The following is a 23,428-nucleotide window of genomic DNA, read 5'->3' as shown; positions in this document are numbered from 1 at the left end:
GCTCAGCCTTCTAGAAACTATGGCCGGGGGTGATTGACAGCAAAGGCCTTTGCAAGTCAAATAAAGTCCTAGTGGACAGAGCAGTTGTCAGCACACTCGTGTACTGCAGTGAGACTTGGACTATAGAGCAGAAAAACAGAAGAGTATTGGAGCAATTCCAACTGAAATGTCTCTGTCAGACACTCTGGATTCAATGGGAGGACAGTTGGACAAACTCTAGTGTACTTCTTGAAGTCAGATCCACAAACATTCAGGCAAAATTTCTGAAAAACCAACTTCGATGAGCTCGACACTGCACAGATGACTGAACTGCGTCTCCCCAGCCAGGTCCTGATTTGCCAACTCTCAAATGGCTAGGTTCCATGGAAGGACAAAAAGAACCCTTCAAGGAAAATCTGAAGCTCTCTTTGAAATGCGGCAGCATTGACATTGATGTCTTGGAGGAGCTTGCTGAGACTGGTTCAATATGGCGACAACCTGTCCATCAAACTGCGTTATTTTTGTGTCCAAACGCTTTAGTGATGAGACAGAGAAGCGGCAGAGAAGGAAAGAAAAGGAAGCAAATCCTACATCTAGTCAGCCATTCTTTTTTTACCAATTCAGTAAACGACTGGATGTGCAAATATCTGCACTCCTGAAGGTTCACTTCCTATGTCACATGCCCTCAGATCCTGCTTATTTGGAATATATTTTTTAAATTAGAAGCAACTTTCTTATCACTCCTGACCGGCTCGTCAGTTGTTGGATGTCGGGGTGTGAGAGTCAATTACCCTTCAATTATTCTTTTGCACTATTGTTCCAAATTCTGAAGTGACTCGAATATAACAGTGGTTATATTCTATTCACTACAATTATGACCTCACACATGCAATGAACAGCAATATCAAAGAACAACAGTAATACCATTAAACACTGCGTAGAAGAGTGATCTCCATGTAATACTCGCTGCCCCAGGTACATTATGTCATTCAATGTGACACAATATCGCTACCATGCTTGGGCACACGAAAATTCCTTATGTTTTCTTTACACAATAAATGCTATGGAGACCGATTTACCCCAATCACTTTCTCAAACCTATTACTTTTCTATCATTTAACAGCTCTGATGAAAGATCACAAACCTGAAACGTTAACTCTGTTTATCTCTGCACAACTGATGGCAGACCTGCTGAGTATTTCCATCATTCTGTGTTTTTAATTCAGCTTTCCAGAATTTGCAGAATTTTGCTTTTATCTTAAACAATCATTATCTCGTAATTACTTGAATGGCTCAATTACAAACAAAAAAAAAAAAATTGAACCATCTGTCATCCCGGGTCAGGTCAAACACTCACGGTTTCCCACGCAATGACCCAACTCGTAAATAATCCAATGTTAAGACTCAGGCAACGTAAGAAAAGCATGGCAGAATAGGCACCCAGGATTAGGACGACTGCTCATGTGGAGGATAAGCATCAGTAATCCCTCAGAGAATCAGAACAGACCAGCGAGACTCAGAAAAGGAAACTTGTGTTGAATTTGTGAGTCTCGCCTTCTGGAATGTTTTAGTATTTGGTGAGAATGTTGAGCCAGTGTAATTTTGCCCAAGTGGGATGAATAGATACTATATGACTTCATTACAACAGTAAGGTCCCGTGTGTACTGTAAATATGGACTGAAATCACAATGTAACTGATCAATTTTCAGCTGAATACTATGACGACAGTTATACCTGCTATCCTGTGAGAATGTACATAAGACACGATGTGATGAAGTCAAAGTGGACACTGTTGAATTTGCTAGCTTGATCTTTGTGGGAACACAAGGGTTAACTAAGTTAAAAATATTAAATGGTCAATTCACTTGTACAAGTAAACACTCAACAGAAATGGGTCTGGAATGTCCTATGTGCTGCATTCCTAAAACAAGATATGGACAGTAAATGACCAGAGACCTGGAAATTACAAGAAGGCAGGATATGGAGAATAAAATGGAGTCTTTTAATGACAAGAAATTAGTTACGGGTGAGGCTTGGAATGTAGAAACAAGTGCAATGTGTGTGTGGGGTGGTCGAGGCAGTATAGGAAAAGATATTGATCACACACAGTGATTGATCATGCTGGGAAAGACCCTAACACTGAGCCCAGTGACATGGTGCACGAGGGGAGAGTGAGGGTCAGTCCTGGATATAAGGGGGTCCCTTTCCTTTATCTGACACTGCAGTCCAGATAGCTGGGCCAGCGAGTGGAAGAAGATCCCTCCTGAACGACTGATCATCGAACAGTAGGAACTTGGTGAGATTAAAGACACAGACGAGGTGAGAGTCTGTGGGGATCATTTACAGCATTGATTTTTCCAGGAATATTCTCTGGGATTTTCGTGCTACTTTACTGGAATTCTATGAAACCTAACCTACGTGTAATCTTTAATCTTGTAGTGCACGTGTAATGTTTAATTTCTGAAAGCCATACAGAGTAAAGTTTAAGGTACTGCAAAAAACTCAAGAGTGTTGGCAATGATTACCTCATCGGGTCGAATCTGTAGTTAAGTTGGACTAGACTTGTGAATAATCCTTTTTAAGTTGTTTTTCCGGGAGTATGTTTGTAAATCGATTTGCAGCATCCCATCATATAATGTACACTCCTGTCTATATTGTCTGAATACAGACACAAAATAGCCACAAATTTTGCTATTTATACCGGGGCAGACAGGTGAAGTGTTTATTTTGTCTGTGATTTAACTCGACCCCTAAAGATAACCAACATGGTGGGAGAGAGTGATAGACAGAGAGAGGGACAGAGGTAGAGTAACAGAGAGACAGGGAGAGAGAACAGAGAGATAGTGAGGGATAGAGACAGAAGCAGAGAGATAGAAAGTGCCAGGAGATCCTGAGACACTTTAGAAGCAGGGAGACGGGGAGACAGGCTGTGTGGAGACCCTGGGGTAACATTATGGGACTAGTGACAGAGACACACACACTCTTCCCCTCTATTTATAAAACGTTGGGAGGAAGAGAGAGAGAGAGAGAGATGGGTGAGGGAGAAGGAGGAGGAATAAGAAGTCCGAAAGGTGCTACACAGGGTGCATTATAAAACAAAATTTGATGCCAAATCCACATCAGGTGAGATTAAGGATGATGACCAAATGTTTGGTCTAAGAGGTTAGTTTTAAGGAACGTCTTTAAGCAGGAATGAGAGATAGAGATGGAGAGGTTTAGGGAAAGAATTCCCCAGTGTTAACAGGCAGTGACATTAATTCCTGATTGCCGGTAGAGATTTGTTAGGAAAGGGTATTGATGTTTACGGAGCCGAGACAGCTCAATGTGGAGAAGGAGCAAATCAGCCATGACCTGAGTGAATGGGCAGGATAGTCTCGAGGGGCCGAATGGCCTCCTCCTGTCTTCCTCAGGGATTTATTAATATCACTGCCAATGTACTGATGGTTTCCTGTTTGAAAAAAGCTGACCAGGTCAGGGTTATCTCTGGTCTCCCCTAAACCCTCCCGCCAGCCTTGGATCGACTCAAAGATTCATGTCTAATGGAACTGGTCAATGGAGAGAATGTCTGTCTTTGCTGATGGGTTAATAAAGCAGATGGGATCCTGAGCTTTATAAACAGGTCTTGAGTGTAAATGTCAGGAAGTGATGCTAAACCTTTATAAAATAATAGTTTGTCCTCGGCTGCAGTATTGTGACCAATTCTGGGACCACACTTTAGGAAGAACATGGAGACTTTTGTGAATGTATAGAAGAGATTTACTGGAACGGTTCCTGGATGAGATTATTACAGTTGCACTGATAGACTGGAGAAGCTGGGCTTGTTCTCCTTTGAACAGAGAAGATGAAAAGGAGATTTTCCTTTCGTGAAACCATGTTGACTTTGTTTGATGACACGTTGACATATTTCCCAAGAGTGTGCAGGTACAGAGGGAGCTGGAGGTTCACGAGCAGTGATCTTTGAAGGCGGCAGGAGATAGGAAGAGAGTAATTAGCAAAACATATGCGATCTTGGCCTTCAGAGAGACACAGAGAGAGAGGGAGGGAGAGATGGGCAGAAAGAGGGAGGGAGAGATGGGCAGAAAGAGTGAGCGAGAGACAGGCAGATTGTAGGAGAACATTTACATCTAACTGCGATAATATCACAAATTGATAGCAACAGTGCACTGAAAAAGCTGGCCACAGACAACAACTAAAGTCATTCACCATCCTGACTTGGAACGATATTGCACTGGGTCACAATCCTGGAACTCCCTTCCGAACAGCACTGTGGGTCTACCTACCCCACATGGACTGCAGTGGTTCAAGAACATGGCTCACCCACCTTCTCAAGGGAAATAAGGGATGGACAATAAATACTGGCCTTGACAGTGACACACACGTCACTCGAATCAATTTTAAAAAATAATAATTCAGCACCGAGCCACTTAAGGGGATATTAGACTAGACGACCAAAAACTTGGTCAGAGGTTGTTTTGAGGGAGTGTCTTTACATAGGAAAGAGAGTTAGTGAGACGGAGAGGTTTAGGAAAGGAATTCCAGAGTTAGGGCCTTGGCAGCTTGAAGGCACGGCCACCAATGGAATGATTCAAATTGGGGATGTTCAAGAGGCCAGAATTAGAGGATCACAGATATTGGTGGATTGTGGAGCTGGAGGAGATTGCAGAGATAGGGAGGGGTCATTTGTGGAAGACAATTCCAAAATTCCACCACCCTTTGTGTGTCGAAGTGATAATAAATTTCACCCTGGGAAGGGTTTTCGACTAATGTTTGATTTTTCGACTGTGCCCCTCGTCCAAGACTCCCACAACTAGTGAGAAGATTTTCTCTCTATCTCCCCAATCAGTTTCCTTTATTATCTTGTAAACTTTGATCAAATCACCCCTTAACGTTCTAAATTCCAGGGATACAGAGTAAATCTCTGTCTAGACTTTCCCATCAAATGCTGCCAAGCCAAGTTATCTACAGAGTAAATCTCTGTCCTCTCTGTTCTATCAAACACTCCCAGGGCAGGTACGGTGTGGGGTTAGATACAGAGTAAAGCTGCCTCTATATATGCATCTCTTTCTCCTCCTCCATCCAGATGGAGAGAGTAACAGTGAGAAAGACAGTGATAGATATAGAGAGAGAATAACAGAGAGAGGGAAGGATAGCAATGGGGAGAGATTACCAGAGAGAAATAGGAAGAGATTGGGATGGAGAGTGTCGGTCAGTGTTACTGCAAAGCTGTGTGCAGCAGCCTGGAAGGTACCACGCAGGTCCAGTTCCGTGATAAATAACACACGTCTGCAAAGATTCTTAAAAATTTAAAAGGACAGGGCACGGAAAAGATAACTGGCCCTGCACAACAATTAAATTTTCTGGGAACATTGGAGCCAGATGTAGCTCAGTGGGTAATAATCCTGCCTCTGAGTTATACGTTTGTGGGTTCAGGTCTGAACATAAAATCTAGGCTGATGCCACCCAACAGAAAATCAGAACAGACCAGCGAGACTCAGAAAAGGAAACTTGTGTTGAATTTGTCAGCCTCGCTTTCTGGAATGTTTTAGTGTTTGGTCAGAATGTTGACCCAGTAGAATTTTGCCCCTGTGGGATGAGAGTTATCTGAATAGAGATTATAACATCTTATTGTAACATGAAGGTACCGTGTGTACTGAATATAACAATATTTGCAGCGTCCCATCATGTAAAATATTTTACTGGGTGTGGGATCAGGGTTTGATATTTCCAAAACACTGAGGTAAACTCGAACTTTTAATCAGCCTTGGTGATGACGAATTGAAGGAAATTAGTATTAGTAAGATGGTTGGATTGGATAAATTAATGGGACTGAAGTTCCCAGGACCTGATATTCTACATCCCAGAGTGTTGAAAGCGGTCGCTAAGGAGATAGTCAATGCATTGGTGAGCATCTTTCAAAGACATAAAGGGATATGAGGATGGTCTGGGGAAAAGGCACTGACGTGGATGATCAGCCATGATATTATTGAATGGTGGAGCAGGCTCAATGGGCTGAATGGCCTACTCCTGTTCCTATGTTCCCAAGCTGCTGAAATAGTTTCTCCCAAACGACCCCATCAGTTCCCCTTAATATCTCAACAACTTTGATCAAATCACCTTGATCCTCCTAAATTCCAGGGAAAAAATCCCTAGTTTGTGTAATATCACCTCGTAATTTAACCCTTGGAGTCCAGTTATCATTCTGGGAAATCTACACTGCACCCAAATGGACATGGACCCGCCCCCCACCCCCCACCCCCAAGTCTCTTTGGGCCTCCAGTGTTTCTATCTTTTCACCATTTATAAAGTACTCTGTTCTAGTCTTCTTTACTGACATTGAAATCTATCTACCACAGTTTTGCCCATTCACTTCAGATATTAATATGTCTTTGTAATTTGATACTTCCAGCTACACTGCTTACAATGCTGCCTATTTTTGTGTCATTGGTAAACTTCCAGAGATATGTTTTTTCTGTTGGAAAAAACATAATTCAAATTCACAACAGCCCTGTTTGGGATTTGAACTCCTGCTTTTTCAATCATCAGCTCAGGCCTTCAAATTGAAACCCATAAAAAAGATTCATTTCCCTACTGCTGTTGTCTGACTGTCTCAGGTTTTAAATATTGTTCCCTTCTACTCTTCTTCCATGTGTCTGATGTCTTTGAAGTTTATCAGACATTGGTAAACTACTTCATGTGGTGTTCTGTAAATACCTTCAATTCTGTGTATCTGCAAGGGACACAATTCAAATTCTCACCTTATTGCATCAACCAAAACCTGCAGGTCCATTCAAACACCCCTATTTCCTGTCTCTGCAAAGATAGCTCACATTTCCACAATGCAGGAATGTCTGAATGGAAACAGCTTTTGACACATTTCCCAACATGTTTGCTAACACTTTTCAGGATGAAGCTAAATTCAACTGAGAGATTGCAAGCCCCAAATTGAATCTTTTAGATGTAAAAAGTGACACAAATGAAATTCCCAGATCTCTCTGTCCCTGCACCCATTTTAACATTGCACCATTTAGTTTATATCACTTCTCCTCAGCCTTCCTTCCAAAATGCATCATTTGACATTTCTCAGCATTGAAGTTAACCTGCCATCTGTCTAACCATTTCACCAGACTGCCTCTATCCTCCTGAAGTCTACTACTATTCCCTTCCCTGTTTATTACATTGCAGATGGCACAATGTTGAAGTTATGCCCTGTAAACCCAAGTCCAAGTCATTAATATATATCAAAAAGATCAGTGGTCCTAATCCAAACCCCTGGGGAATACCCCTGTACCACAATGTACACTGTATACAGTCAGTACAAAAGCACGGAGGTTGTGCTGAACATTTATAAATCTCTGGTTAGGCCCCAACTGGAGAATTGTGTCCAGTTCTGGTCACCACACTTTAGGAAGGAGGTGAGGGTCCTTGAGAGGGTGCAGAGGAGATTTACCAGAATGGTTCCAGGGTTCAAGGATTTTAGCTACAAAGTTAGGTTGGAAAAGCTGGGTTTGGTCTCCTTAGAACAAAGGAGATTGAGGGGAGATTGAATAGAAGTGTATAAGATTATATCAGGCATAGATACTGTCCTCCAGTCTGAACCAACCATTCACCACTACTCTCTGTGTTCTGTCCCTTAGCCAATGTCGTATCCACTCTGTCCCTGTCCCGTTCATTCCATGAACATTCATTTTGCTAACTAGTCAATTATGGGGCACCAGTATGACGTCCCCATGAGGAAATTGGTCCCAGAGCACAGAAAAACACACACACAGAAAAAAACACCGACAGGCAATGGCCATCTGCAACAAGAGAGAATCCAACCACCTCCCCTTGGCATTCAAAGCATTATTCCATCACTGAATCCCCCAGCATCAACATCCTGGGGAAACATTGACCAGGAACTGACCTGACGAAATCACATCAATACTGTGGCTACAAGTGACTCACCCCCTGACTCCCCAAAGCCTTTCAACCGCCTACAAGATGCAAGTCAGGTGTGTGATGGTATCTCTCCACTTGCCTGGATGAGTGCAGAACCTACAACACTACAGAAGATCGACACCATCTAGGACAAAGCAGCCCACTTGATTGGCACCCCATCCACCACTTTAAACTTTGATCAGATCACCCCTTAACCTTCTAAATTCCAAGGATACAGAGGAAAGCTCACTGATGTTCACTGATTCCTGAGGCTGACAGGACAAGTGGATATGCTGGTTAGGCAGGGATAAGGGAGAATTTCATTTCTTAACCAGCGGAAATAATCTCTCAGTGTCGACCCTATCCAGTCCCTTTAGAATCTGATATGTTTCAATGAGATCACCTTTCATTCTTCTAAACTCCAGAGAATACAGGTCCAATTTACTCAGCCTCTCATCATCGGACAATGGCAGAGAAACTAAACAAACACTTTGTGTCTGTTTACATGTTCTCTATCATGCTCTGTAATCTTCCTTGAATCATGTAACACTGCAGTTTATGGATCATTTCACTCATCGCTGTTGAGCTGATGAATTTGTTTGATTGGCAGTGATAATATTTTTGGATCATTGTATTGAGTCCAATGGGTTACAACCAGGATTACTGGGTGATTTCTCTCCGCAACTTTTATCTGACTTATCTGGGCATTAACCTGCAATCTGTTTTTATATGTCTGACTCCACTCATTCGCCCGGGGATAAAGTTACTTTTGTCTGGTTGTGCACCCAATTAAATGAGTGTGTGACACCGCAAGACATTTTTTTACTGTGAACGTGTGCTGATCTCTCTCTCTCACACACAGACACACACACACAGACACGCACTCCCAGTTAGACACACAGACAGACAGACACACAGACAGACACTCACACACACACACAGACACACACACAGCCGCAGACACACACAGACGCAGACACGCACACACAGACACAGACACACACACACACCCACACAGACACACACACAGCCGCAGACACACTCACACTCACAGATGCAGACGCACAGACACATACGCAGACACACACACACTATCTGCCTCTCTCTCTGCCCACGTCTATCCCGGACTTTCCCTCTCTCTCTGACGGGCACTCTATCTCTCATTCATTTTTCACTCTTTCTGTACACCCTGTGTCTGCTCTTTTCCTCTAATTTCTCATTTACCTTCCCACTCTCTCTCCCACTCTCTCTCCATCTTCCTCTCTCGCTCTTTTACTCTCTCCTCACATTTATCTCTCCATTTATCAGTTTCCTCACTCTCAAACTCTACCTGTCCCTCACTCCCCACCTTCCTTTCTCTTTGATCTCTCTTCACATCTCTCTCACTCTCTCTCCATCTCTGTCCAATTGAGGAAATTCTCCCTCCCTTTCTCACCATCTCTTGCTCTATCACTCTCTCCCTATCACCTATTTACTCTCAGTCTCTCCATCCCTCTATTATTCTTTCAATCTCATTTCTCTCTCTCTCCATCACTCTCTTTTATTTCCCTCTAACTCTCTTGCTCTGTCTGTCATTGTTGGGTCCCTTTAAGAGTTTGGTACAGTTCTGGCGGTGCAGGGTCCCTTTAAGAATCTGGTGCTGGCCCCTCCCCCACCCCAGGAGGGGTCACAGGTCGCTTAAACTGCGGCTGCGCGGAGGCTGGAGTGCCAGTTGACCCCTTTGACCTCCAAACACGTGGGGAAGCGCAGCCAATCAGAGCTCAGGACACAGTGGTTGGGACGGGGCGTCATCAGTCGCCATGTTTGCGTGACGTCGCCCGTCGACCGTTTGTTTCCGCAAAAAGCAGCTTAAAGGAAAAGCCGAAGCGGCTTCAATCGTCAATCTCAATGAAGGAAACTTGAAAGTCTGAGCCACGGGAGAATGAGGCGGTTAACGCGCTGGTGGAGTGGTGGAGATGCGCATGTGTGGAAGCTCCTCCCAGAGTGCAACGCGGCCTGTACCACAGATAGGGGCCTTTCCCAGTCGCGGGGCATTGTGGGAGCCGCAGGAGGCCATTGCCCCTCATTAACTCAGTCAAAATCAACTCATTCCCTCTCAGCTTTGCTCTCTCTCGATTTTTCAGGCTGAAACGGGCTTTGTTGCTAACAATTACACCATCGCGGGTGTGATCAGATACTCTGGCCCTTCGTAAACCATTTCCTGTCCCTCAACAGCTTGTGCTTATCGGTGTGAATTTTTCCCCCTTCTGATGTTGTTGAATTTGTTGATGTTTTTCCACTGTTGAGGTTGTTGTTGGATTTGTTGGTGTTTTTCTCCTGTTGAGGTTATTGTGGCAACAGTGTGGCACTCCTTCAGTACCGACACTCCGAGAGTACAGCGCTCCCTCAGTACTGCCCCTCCCAAATGCTACACTCTCTCAGTACTGACCCTCTGACAGTGCGGCGCTCCCTCAATACTGACCCTCTGGCAGTGCAGCAATCCCTCAGTACTGACCCTCTGACAGTGCGACAATCCCTCAGTATTGACCCTCTGACAGTGCGGCAATCCCTCAGTACTGACCCTCTGACAGTGCAGCAATCCCTCAGTACTGACCCTCTGACAGTGCAGCAATCCCTCAGTACTGACCATCTGACAGTGCGGCCCTCCCTCAGTACAGACCCTCTGGCAGTGCGGCAATCCCTCAGTGCTGACCTTCTGACAGTGCAGCAATCCCTCAGTACTGACCCTCTGACAATGCGGCCCTCCCTCAGTACTGACCCTCTGGCAGTGCGGCAATCCCTCAGTGCTGACCCTCTGACAGTGCGGCAATCCCTCAGTATTGACCCTGTGACAGTGCAGCAATCCCTCACTACTGATTTTCCGACAGTGCAGCACACCTTCAGGACTGACGCTTTGACAGAGGGTCTGTATGAGTTTGAGGTTCTGCATTAGTTTGAGGGTCTGCATTAGTTTGAGGGTCTGCATTAGTTTGAGGGTCTGCATGAGTTTGAGGTTCTGCATTAGTTTGAGGGTCTGCATGAGTTTGAGGGTCTGCATGAGTTTGAGGTTCTGCATTAGTTTGAGGGTCTGCATTAGTTGGAGGGTCTGCATGAGTTGGAGTGGCTGCATGAGTTTGAGGGTCTGCATGAGTTTGAGGGTCTGCATTAGTTGGAGGGTCTGCATGAGTTGGAGGGGCTACATTGATTTGAGGGTCTGCATGAGTTTGAGGTTCTGCATTAGATTTAGATTAGATTAGATTAGATTAGAGCATTAGTTTGAGGGTCTGCATGAGTTTGAGGTTCTGCATGAGTTTGAGTGTCTGCATTAGTTGGAGGTTCTGTATGAGTTGGAGGGGCGACATTGGTTTGAGGGTCTGCATTAGTTTGAGGGTCTGCATTAGTTTGAGGGTCTGCATGAGCTTGAGGTTCTGCATTAGTATGAGGGTCTGCATTAGTTGGAGGGGCTGCATTAGTTGGACGGTCTGCATGAGTTGGAGGGGCCGCATGAGTTTGAGGGACTGCATTAGTTTGAGGGACTGCCTTAGTTTGAGCAGCTGCATTAGTTTGAGGGACTGCATTAGTTTGAGGGACTGCATTAGTTTGGGGACTGCATTAGTTTGAGGGACTGCATTAGTTTGGGGACTGCATTAGTTCGAGGATCTGCTTTGGTTTGAGCATCTGCCTTAGTTTGAGGGACTGCATTAGTTTGGAGATCTGCATTAGTTTGAGGGACTGCATTAGTTTGAGGGACTGCATTAGTTTGAGGATCTGCCTTAGTTTGAGGGGATGCCTTAGTTTGAGGGGCCGCATAAGTTTGAGGGGCCGCCTAAGTTTGAGGGGCCGCCTAGGTTTGAGGGGCCGCCTTAGTTTGAGGGGCCGCCTTAGTTTGAGGGGCCGCCTAAGTTTGAGGGGCCGCCTTATTTTGAGGGCCGCCTTAGTTTGAGAGGCTGCCTTAGTTTGAGAGGCTGCATTAGTTTGAGGGGCCGACTTAGTTTGAGGGGCCGCCTTAGTTTGAGAGGCTGCCTTAGTTTGAGAGGCTGCGTTAGTTTGAGGGGCCCCCATAGTTTGAGGGGCCGCCTTAGTTTGAGGGGCTGCCTTAGTTTGAGGGGCTGCCTTCGTTTGAGGAGCCGTTTTAGTTTGAGGTGCTGCATTAGTTTGAGGGACTGCATTAGTTTGAGGGTCTGCATTAGTTTGAGGGTCTGCATTAGTTTGAGGGGCTGCATTAGTTTGAGGGTCTGCATGAGTTTGAGGTTCTGCATTAGTTTGAGTGTCTGCATTAGTTTGAGGGTCTGTATGAGATGGAGGGGCGACATTGGTTTGAGGGTCTGCATTAGTTTGAGGGTCTGCATTAGTTTGAGGGTCTGCATGAGTTTGAGGTTCTGCATTAGTTTGAGGGTCTGCATTAGTTTGAGGGTCTGCATGAGTTTGAGGTTCTGCATTAGTTTGAGGGTCTGCATTAGTTTGAGGGTCTGCATTAGTTTGAGGGTCTGCATTAATTTGAGGGTCTGGATGACTTTGAGGTTCTGAATTAGTTTGAGGGTCTGCATTAGTTTGAGGGTCTGCATGAGTTTGAGGTTCTGCATTAGTTTGAGGGTCTGCATTAGTTGGAGGGTCTGCATGAGTTGGAGTGGCTGCATGAGTTTGAGGGTCTGCATGTGTTTGAGGGGCTACATTGGTTTGAGGGTCTGCATTAGTTTGAGGTTCTGCATTAGTTTGACGGTCTGCATTAGTTTGAGGGTCTGCATGAGTTTGAGCCTCTGCATTAGTTTGAGGGTCTGCATTAGTTTGAGGGTCTGCATGAGTTTGAGGTTCTGCATTAGTTTGAGGGTCTGCATTAGTTGGAGGGTCTGCATGAGTTGGAGGGGCTACATTGGTTTGAGGATCTGCATTAGTTTGAGGGTCTGCATTAGTTTGAGGGACTGCATTAGTTTGATGGACTGCATTAGTTTGAGGATCTGCCTTAGTTTGAGGGGACGCCTTAGTTTGAGGGGCCGCCTAAGTTTGAGGGTCTACACTAGTTTGAGGGACTGCATTAGTTTGAGGATCTGCCTTAGTTTGAGGGACTGCATTAGTTTGAGGGACTGAATTAGTTTGAGGATCTGCCTTAGTTTTAGGGGACGCCTTAGTTTGAGGGGACGCATAAGTTTGAGGGGCCGCCTAAGTTTGAGGGTCGACATTAGTTTGAGGGACTGCATTAGTTTGAGGATCTGCCTTAGTTTGAGGGACTGCATTAGTTTGAAGATCTGCCTTAGTTTGAGGGGACGCCTTAGTTTGAGGGGCCGCATACGTTTGAGGGGCTGCCTGAGTTTGAGAATCTGCATTCATTTGAGGGGCTGCATTAGTTTGAGAATCTGCATTCATTTGAGGGGTTGCATTAATTTGGGGGGCTACAAAGGTTTGAGGGGCGACATTGGTTTGGTTTGAGATTCTGCATGAGTTTGAGGGGCTGCATTAGTTTCATAAGAACATAAGATCATAAGAAGTAGGAGAAGGAGTAGGCCGTACGGCCCCTCAAGCCTGCTCCGCCATTCAATAAGATCATGGCTGATCTTTTTGTGGACTCAGATCCACTTACCCGTGCTCTCACCGTATCCCTTAATTCCTTTATTGTTCAAATAGATATCTACCTTAGCTTTAAAAACGTTTACTGAAGAATTGTCAACTACTTCACTGGGCAACGAAGTCCATAGATTAACAACCCTCTGGGTGAAGAAGTTCCTTCTTAATTCAGTCCTAAATCTGCTCCCTCTAATCTTGAGGCTATGCCTTTTTGTCCTAGCTTCACCTGCCAGTGGAAACATCCTCTGTACTTGTATCTTATCTATTCCCTTCATGATTTTATATGTTTCTATCAGATCCCCCCTCATTCTTCTGAATTCCAATGAATATAATCCCAATCTGCTCAGTCTCTCCTCATAAGCCAACCCCCTCAACTCCGGTATCAACCTAGTGAACCTCCTCTGCCACCTCTCCAGTGCCAGTATATCCTTTCTCAAGTCAGGAGACCAAAACTGCACACAGTATTCCAGGTGCGGCCTCACCAGTATCTTATACAGCTGCAACATAACCTCTCTGCTTTTAAACTCAATCCCTTTAGCAATGAAGGACACAATTCCATTTTCCTTCCTAATTACTTGCTGAACCTGCAGACCAACCTTCTGTGATTCATGCACAAGGACACCTCGGTCCCTCTGCAGAGTAGCATGCTGCAACTTTTTACCATTCAAGTAATAATCCTTCTTACTGTTACTCCGACCGAAATGAATGACTTCACATTTATTAACATTGTATTCCATCTGCCAGACCTTTGACCACTCACTCAATGTATCTATGTTCCTCTGCAAAGTTTCACAGTCATCTGCACACTTTGCTCTGCCACTCATCTTAGTGTCATCTGCAACACGTGGTCCCCAACTCCAAACCATCTATATAAATTGTAAATAATTGCGGTCCCAACACCGATCCCTGAGGCACACCACTAGTGACTGATTGCCAGCCAGAATAGCACTCATTTATCCCCACTCTCTGCTTCCTGTTAGTCAACCAATCCTCTATCCATGCTCATACTTTACCCCTGACGCCATGCATCCTTATCTTATGCAGCAGCCTCTTGTGCGGCACCTTGTCGAAGGCCTTTTGGAAATCTAGGTACACCACATCCACTGGGTCTCCATTGTCCACCTTGCTCGTAATGTCATCATAGAATTCCAAAAGATTTGTCAAGCATGACCTGCCCTTCATGAACCCATGCTGCGTCTGCCCAATGGGACAATTTCTATCGAGAGGCCCTGCTACTTCTTCCTCGATAATAGACTCAAGCATCTTCCCCACGACAGAGGTTAAGCTAACCGGTCTATAATTCCCCATCTTTTGTCTACGTCCCTTTTTAAACAGTGGCGTCACATCTGCTGTTTTCCAATCAGCTGGGACCACCCCAGAGTCCAGCGAATTTTGGAAAATTACCGTCAGTGCACCTGCTATTTCTCCCGCCATCTCTTTTAGTCCCTGGGATGCATTCCATCAGGGCCAGGAGACTTATCAATCCTTAGCTCCATTAGCTTGCCCAACACTACCTCTTGCGTAATAATGATTGTTTCCAGGTCCTCACCTACGTTCGTCTCTTTGTCAATTACTGAACTGTTATTAATGTCCTCCACTGAGAAGACCGACACAAAATACCTGTTCAATGCCTCGGCCATTTCATCATATCCCATAACTAAATTCCCCTTCTCATCCTCTAAAGGACCAACGTTTACTTTAGCCACTCTTTTTCATTTTATATAATTATAGAAAGTTTTGCTATCTGTCTTTATATTCTGTGCTAGTTTTTCTCATGTTCTATCTTACTTTTCTTTATAGCTCTTTTTGTGGCTTTCTGTTGACCTTTAAAGTTTTCCCAATCTTCTAGTTTCATGCTGCTTTTGGCCACCTTGTATGCCTTCTCTTTCAATTTGATAGCCTCCCTTATTTCCTTAGACACCCATGGCAGATTACCCCTTTTCTTCCAGTCCTTCCTTTTCACTGGAATATACTATTGCTGAGCACTTTGAAAAATTGCTTTGAAAGTCCTCCACTGCTCGTCAACTGTCCCACCATAACATCTTTGTTTCCAGTCTACTTTAGCCAAGTCCTCCCTCATTCTATTGTAGTCCCCCTTGTTCAAGTGCAGGACCCTGGTATTGGATTTTATCTTCACACTCTCCATCTGTATTCTAAATTCAACCATACTGTGATCACTCCTTCCAAGAGGATCCCAAACTATGAGGTCATTAATTATTCCTGTCTCATTACACAGTACTAGATCTAGGATAGCTTGCTCCCTCGTCGGTTCCATTACATACTGTTCAAGAAAACTATCACGGATACACTCAACGAATTCCTCCTCAAGGCTACCCTGACTGAGCTGGTTCGACCAATCTACATGTAGATTAAAATCCCCCATGATAATTGCCGTACCATTTTTACAGGCATTAGTTATTTCTTTGTTTATTGTCCGCCCAATGTGATGTTATTATTTGGTGGCCTATAGACTCCGCCTATCAATGACTTTTTCTTCTTAGAGTTTCTAATTTCCACCCAAATAGATTCAACCTCATTCTCCATAGAACCTATATCATCTCTCAGCACCGCCCTGATGTCGTCCTTGAATATCAGAGCGACACCACCTCCCGTACCTTCCTGTCTGTCCATCCGAATAGTCTGGTACCCCTGGATATTTAACACCCAGTCGTGACCAACCTGTAACCATGTCTCCGTAATGTCTACCAAATCATTTTCATTCGTGATGATTTGCGCCGTTACCTCATCAACCTTGTTACGAATGCTACGAGCATTCAGGTAAAGTGCCTTTATGCTAGCTTTCTTACCCTCATGATTTCCAATACCTCTAATAACTCCTGAGTTATCCTTCCTTTCTGCTTCTTTCATAGTCTGCCCTGAACTTAAACCCTCCTGCTCACATGTTAACCTGCTGCTTACCTTTTTATTTACCATCATACACCCTGTCGTTTTCCCTTACCCTTCCCCCCGATTCACTAGTTTAAAGTCCTAGAGACCACCCTATTTATGCGTTTCGCTAGAACACTGGTTCCAGATCGGTTCAGATGGAGACCGTCCCATCGGTACAGATCCCCCCGGTTCCAAAACTGATGCCAATGTCCCATGAAATGGAACCCCTCTTTCCCACACCACTCCTTTAGCCACGTGTTTACTTCCCTAATATTCTTATCCCTAAGCCAATTTGCACGTGGCACGGGCAGTAATCCGGAGATTATGACCCTCGAGGACCTGTTCCTTAATTTCGTTCCCAGTGCTTTATAATCCCCAAACAGGTCCTCCATCCTAGCCTTGCCGATGTTGTTAGTCCCAACGTGGACCACAACAACTGGATCCTCCCCCTTCCGCTCCAATATCCTTTCAAGCCGGTCAGAGATGTCCTGCACCCTGCATCCGGGCACTGCCCAAATATATAGGTTTGTACTTACCCAGCAGTCCCCTGCTCTGCCGAAACAAAAAGTAATTAACTTTAACTTGAGCTGAAACTGACCTTCCTTATATAGAGAGTTTTTATTTGAAAATGATTGAGTTGAATTTGATGCTGTTGTTTTATTTATACATTACCTTTAATCAGTGAAAATAATTTTCCAAACAGTAACGAGTTTAATGTTGCAAGTGTTTACATAGTAGTAAAATAGCCACTTTACACAAACTATATTGAAATTATATTTTTGAGCATCTCAAGTTTACAGGAAGTAAATTCCTCAAACTTGTCGAAACTTTCAAACATTCAGCAACACCGAATCTCTCTCAGCAGTGGCTCACCATCGCCATCTGCTGGTGTCCCTGTCTCACTGCAGTTACTGTCCCTTCTCACCATCTCCATCTGTTGGTGTCCCTGTTTCACTGCAGTTACTGTCCCCTCTCACCATCTTCATCTGCTGGTGTCCCTGTCTCACTGCAGTTACTGTCCCCTCTCAACATCTCCATCTGCTGGTGTCCCTGTCTCACTGCAGTTACTGTCCCCCTCTCACCATCTCCATCTGCTGGTGTCCCTATCTCACTGCAGGTATTGTCCCCCTCTCACCATCTCCATCTGCTGGTGCCCCTGCGTCAATGCAGTTGCTGCCCCCGCTCACCACTTCCATCTGCTGGTGTCCCTGCCTCACTGCAGTTACTGCCTCCCTCTGACCACCTCACAATCACTGCGATTTGCAGCTTTGTCCACTGGCGGCGTTTGTTGACATATCAAACATGAGGTGGCGCTGCACTGGCACATGCGCAAACGTATCCTGTTCCCGTTGAAGTCAGGGTCTGCCCACGCTCAGGCAGCTGCCAGGACTAAAGATGGCGCCGGTCAAATAATCACAGAGGCGGGTGGAGGGTGGGTGGTGGAGCTGGGGGTCTGGGGGGTAGGATGGGGAATGGGATTTAGTTCCAGTGTTTGAAACCCTTCAGCTCTTTCTATGATTTCACTAATTTAACAATGAGATTGAGAGGGTATTTCACCCCATTCTTCAGCTCCTGTCTGAATTTAGTCTGGGTCACAATGTAAATACATGTGTTGGTGCAGGAACTGAGAATCTGCAGCATCTTTGATGTTTGACCTGTGATAAAGACAGGGTCAGTGTAGGAGGAATAATAATAATTATCTGTAATTCGAGTATAAATGATAAACACAACTCGGGTCACCCATAACAGGATAAAACTGCCGGATATACTGAAGAGTAAAATAATTGATTTCCTGCGATTCTCCATCTCTGGGTCCTTGTGATTCTCTGCATTGCTGTGGCGCCGGAATCCCCTGCGGACTTTACTGGAGAATAAAATCCGCCTGACAGTCAGAACATTGAGCAGCAAAATCAGAAAGACCGGGACACAAGGGGTTAAAATGAGATTAAACAATTCAAATGCCCCCCATATGGGGGAAGTAAGGAAGCTCAGTTTATTAACACAACCCATGGGAACATTATCAATAATGTATTCTTGTTCCTGTGTAAAGTACCAGGGGAGAGACTCTAAACAGCCCAGCACACTCACTGTTCCCACAACCACAGCCGCCCTTTTCTCGCTGCAATATTTTGTTTTCAGCTTCTCACAACAAATGGCCACAAATCGATCAAAGGTGAAAGTGACTGTGAGCCAGACAGAAACAACTGTGGATGCATAAAGCAGAACGAAAATGAGAGAACACACAGGAGTAATTCTCAGGAATGAATATGGGAAATAAATTAAAACAATCCAGGTCACTATGGGATTAGTGATAACGACCAGGAGATCAGACACTGCCATTCCGACCAGGTAGACACTGATACATTTGGAGAGACCGCACTTTCCTCGGGACAGGATCACAATCGCCACCAAGTTAACTGGAAGAGAGAGAGAAAAGGAAGCAGAGAAATTACTGATCAGACCTGGAGACAAAGCAGCAGTTTGACAGGATCTGGGCTGAAATTTCCAGCTTTGTTGCTGCATCGAGCAGTGAAAACTGATTCATTGACCTGGGCAGTGTTTTGTCATAGTGAAATGTTTGAAAACACAATTATTAATAATGAATTGGGAAATTGATGCAGAAAGTGAATAAAGTCAGCACTGGATCTACTGGAAGTACTGAGTGAGGATGCAGTGCCAGTGGGGAAATGAGAAGGAGATTTCCAGAGATGGAATCCAATGGGTTAATTGGGAATGTGTCTCCAGACTGTTGGTTGGGAAGGGTTGGAGAGAGCAGGATGTGTAGCTGGTTTGTTGCTCTGGGTTCAGGGAACAGACAGGGACTGTTCCCACATGGGAAAAGGCTGAAAACTGCAGCGCTGAGTCTGATTATCAGCCATGATCTAGAATGGTGGAGCAGGCGAGAAGGGCTGAATGGCCACCTCCTGCTCCGATGTTCTTGTATTCCTATCAGGTTGGACAAGGCAGCTGGAGGTGGAGCCAGTGAGTGAGATTGGGAGGGAGAGAAGGAAAAGGACATGTTGGAGCAGGAGGGGAGACTGGAGCAGATGGTTTGGGAAAGTGGATAAACTGAAGCAATGGATGAGGAGACTGAGGATTCAATACAGTGAGAGGAGAGGCTGAGATTCACAGGGAGAGACTACAGCAGAGTGTTAGAGGAAATCTAATCTATACATCCCAGTAATACAACTCAATTCATACATTCAAACAATAATCCCTGTGGTTATTGGTGTTGGAGAACAGTTCATTGTTAATACAATATAGTCAATATATTTCGTTTGTACAGGCAATTAAATATAAATTTAAATATATTTCTGATATTAGCCTCGCTCTTTATTGAATTCAGCAGTCACAGAGATTTTAAAGTGCAGTATTTAAATAATGAATTACCATCAGTGAAGAACTGATTCTATTCTATTTATTCAGTCACTAAGTAAGGAATAGGAACATTCCACAAAACAAAATGAGGACCTGACAGAAATCAAATCAGAGGATCAAGTCCAACAGGAAAATGAACACAATCTGACAACAGACAACTTCAACTCACAGTTTCTCTCACTAATTGTTCTGGACATTCCAGCACTTTATGATATTGAATTATTTACACTGCTGCTTCTTTCTCTTTCTCTTGAGTTCTGCTTTTCTTTTCCCATCGGTTTCGTTCTCCCTGCTCCTTTTCTCCTTCCCTATCTCTCTGGAGTACTCACACCCTGTAAATTGTTACTTCATGCTGCTTTTCACATATGATTTATTCCTAACATTCTGCGTCTGTGTTCTGTTCACCTGCCCCAGGTTCAATGATTCTATTCTCAGAGTCAGATTGTTCAATGGTGAAACCTCTGTGAATAATTTAATGTATCTACAGAACACTCAAGTCTCCACCTGTTCACCTACACTCTTCACTTCATCTACAATACATGGAGTAAACAGGATCGAAAGCTACTTCCAGACAAACCTCACAATCATTGAAATTCCTTCTCCTGGAATTATTAAGTAATCTGTTTTAATGTGGGATTGTTTCATTAATAAAACACCAACAACAGCGCTGCAGCTGATAAATGGAAAGACTCTTGATATCAACTGATGAAGTGAAAACCAGTAAAACATCACATCAATACTTTCTATTTTACAATGTAGTCCAGTGACAGTGAAGTTTCACAGTGAAGCAGAGAAGGAGAAATGAAAGTGTCAGCAGCAAACTGAGTTCAGTGGCCAGACTTCTGAAGCAGCGTCAGACACACACAGAATGAGACAATATTTGATAACAGTGATAATCAATAAATACATTGAAATCACAGTTAAACTGGGCCATGTTATTGGGGAGGGAGAATTTTGTTCTGTCCCCTTGTAACACTGAGACCGTGAGATGTCTTATTATCAATCACTGAAAAAAAATCATAAAAATATTCCAGGATTGGTTAGATCCACATCACGAAAATATTAAAAACTCCTAATGGTCTGATTATTGATCCTAACTGAAACATCTCATTCCAATACATTCAATACACAGAATAATCCAATAACAAAGCCACAGTTACTTAAAACAATACCATTAAATACATAACACAACTCCTACAAGAATGAAAGAGTAGACAAAAGGAGATTCCATCAGTAAATTGCTGGAAAAGAACAGGCGGCTGTGTAACACACACAGAGGGAAATAATACCCAGTGCAGCAGCACAGTTAACATCGATTTACACCATTAACAGCTGAGATACTGGCTTACCAGCAACTCCAATTGCTGCAAGTACAGGATAGTAAATGTCTTCTAGCTGATGCATTACTGGATATCCCATTTCTATGAGAAGCAGAGATTTCTGTTAGCCTGGAATCCACAGCTCCAGTAGGCACTCTGAGCTGATCCATTCCAATGGGTCCTGATTTATACAGGGGATAAGTCTCCACTGACACGGTTATGCCCCTGATCATTGCTATTAGTTACACTCACCTGAACAAACACATCACATCAGCAGCTTTGACTCTGATGTAAATCTTTTCTTTCTTTTGGGCCTCCTTATCTCGAGAGACAATGGATACGCGCCTGGAGGTGGTCAGTGGTTTGTGAAGCAGCGCCTGGAGTGGCTATAAAGGCCAATTCTGGAGTGACAGGCTCTTCCACAGGTGCTGCAGAGAAATTTGTTTGTTGGGGCTGTTGCACAGTTGGCTCTCCCCTTGCGCCTCTGTCTTTTTTCCTGCCAACTACTAAGTCTCTTCGACTCGCCACAATTTAGCCCTGTCTTTATGGCTGCCCGCCAGCTCTGGCGAATGCTGGCAACTGACTCCCACGACTTGTGATCAATGTCACACGATTTCATGTCGCGTTTGCAGACGTCTTTATAACGGAGACATGGACGGCCGGTGGGTCTGATACCAGTGGCGAGCTCGCTGTACAATGTGTCTTTGGGGATCCTGCCATCTTCCATGCGGCTCACATGGCCAAGCCATCTCAAGCGCCGCTGACTCAGTAGTGTGTATAAGCTGGGGATGTTGGCCGCTTCAAGGACTTCTGTGTTGGAGATATAGTCCTGCCACCTGATGCCAAGTATTCTCCGAAGGCAGCGAAGATGGAATGAATTGAGACGTCGCTCTTGGCTGGCATACGTTGTCCAGGCCTCGCTGCCGTAGAGCAAGGTGCTGAGGACACAGGCCTGATACACTCGGACTTTTGTGTTCCGTGTCAGTGCGCCATTTTCCCACACTCTCTTGGCCAGTCTGAACATAGCAGTGGAAGCCTTACCCATGCGCTTGTTGATTTCTGCATCTAGAGACAGGTTACTGGTGATAGTTGAGCCTAGGTAGGTGAACTTTTGAACCACTTCCAGAGCGTGGTCGCCAATATTGATGGATGGAGCATTTCTGACATCCTGCCCCATGATGTTCGTTTTCTTGAGGCTGATGGTTAGGCCAAATTCATTGCAGGCAGACGCAAACCTGTCGATGAGACTCTGCAGGCATTCTTCAGTGTGAGATGTTAAAGCAGCATCGTCAGCAAAGAGGAGTTCTCTGATGAGGACTTTCCGTACTTTGGACTTCGCTCTTAGCCGGGCAAGGTTGAACAACCTGCCCCCTGATCTTGTGTGGAGGAAAATTCCTTCTTCAGAGGATTTGAACGCATGTGAAAGCAGCAGGGAGAAGAAAATCCCAAAAAGTGTGGGTGCGAGAACACAGCCCTGTTTCACACCACTCAGGATAGGAAAGGGCTCTGATGAGGAGCCACCATGTTGAATTGTGCCTTTCATATTGTCATGGAATGAGGTGATGATACTTAGTAGCTTTGGTGGACATCCGATCTTTTCTAGTAGTCTGAAGAGACCACGTCTGCTGACGAGGTCAAAGGCTTTGGTGAGATCAATGAAAGCAATGTAGAGGGGCATCTGTTGTTCACGGCATTTCTCCTGTATCTGACGAAGGGAGAACAGCATGTCAATAGTCGATCTCTCTGCACGAAAGCCACACTGTGCCTCAGGGTAGACGCGCTCGGCCAGCTTCTGGAGCCTGTTCAGAGCGACTCGAGCAAAGACTTTCCCCACTATGCTGAGCAGGGAGATTCCACGGTAGTTGTTGCAGTCACCGCGGTCACCTTTGTTTTTATAGAGGGTGATGATGCGGACTGCGACACCGACCACTCCCTGGTGTGCAGCAAGGTTAGACTCAGACCAAAGAAGTTGCATCATTCCAAGCAGAAGGGCCACCCGCGCATCAACACGAGCAGAATTTCTCACCCACAGCTGTTACAAAAATTTCTAAATTCACTTGTAACAGCCCTTCAAAACACTCCCACAGGGGATGCTGAGACCAAGTGGGCCCACATCAGAGACGCCATCTATGAGTCAGCTTTGACCACCTACGGCAAAAGTGCGAAGAGAAATGCAGACTGGTTTCAATCTCATAATGAAGAGCTGGAACCTGTCATAGCCGCTAAGCGCATTGCACTTTTGAACTACAAGAAAGCCCCCAGCGATTTAACATCCGCAGCACTTAAAGCAGCCAGAAGTACTGCACAAAGAACAGCTAGGCGTTGCGCAAACGACTACTGGCAACACCTATGCTGATGTAAATAATGTGGTGGATAAAACACAATCATTTCAATGTCAATGACATTTT

Source organism: Heterodontus francisci, chromosome 49 (genome assembly GCF_036365525.1).
Source record: "Heterodontus francisci isolate sHetFra1 chromosome 49, sHetFra1.hap1, whole genome shotgun sequence".
In the NCBI taxonomy this organism is placed as follows: Eukaryota; Metazoa; Chordata; class Chondrichthyes; order Heterodontiformes; family Heterodontidae; genus Heterodontus; species Heterodontus francisci.
The sequence above is the reverse complement of the archived record's forward strand: the minus strand, read 5'-3'. Positions refer to the sequence as shown.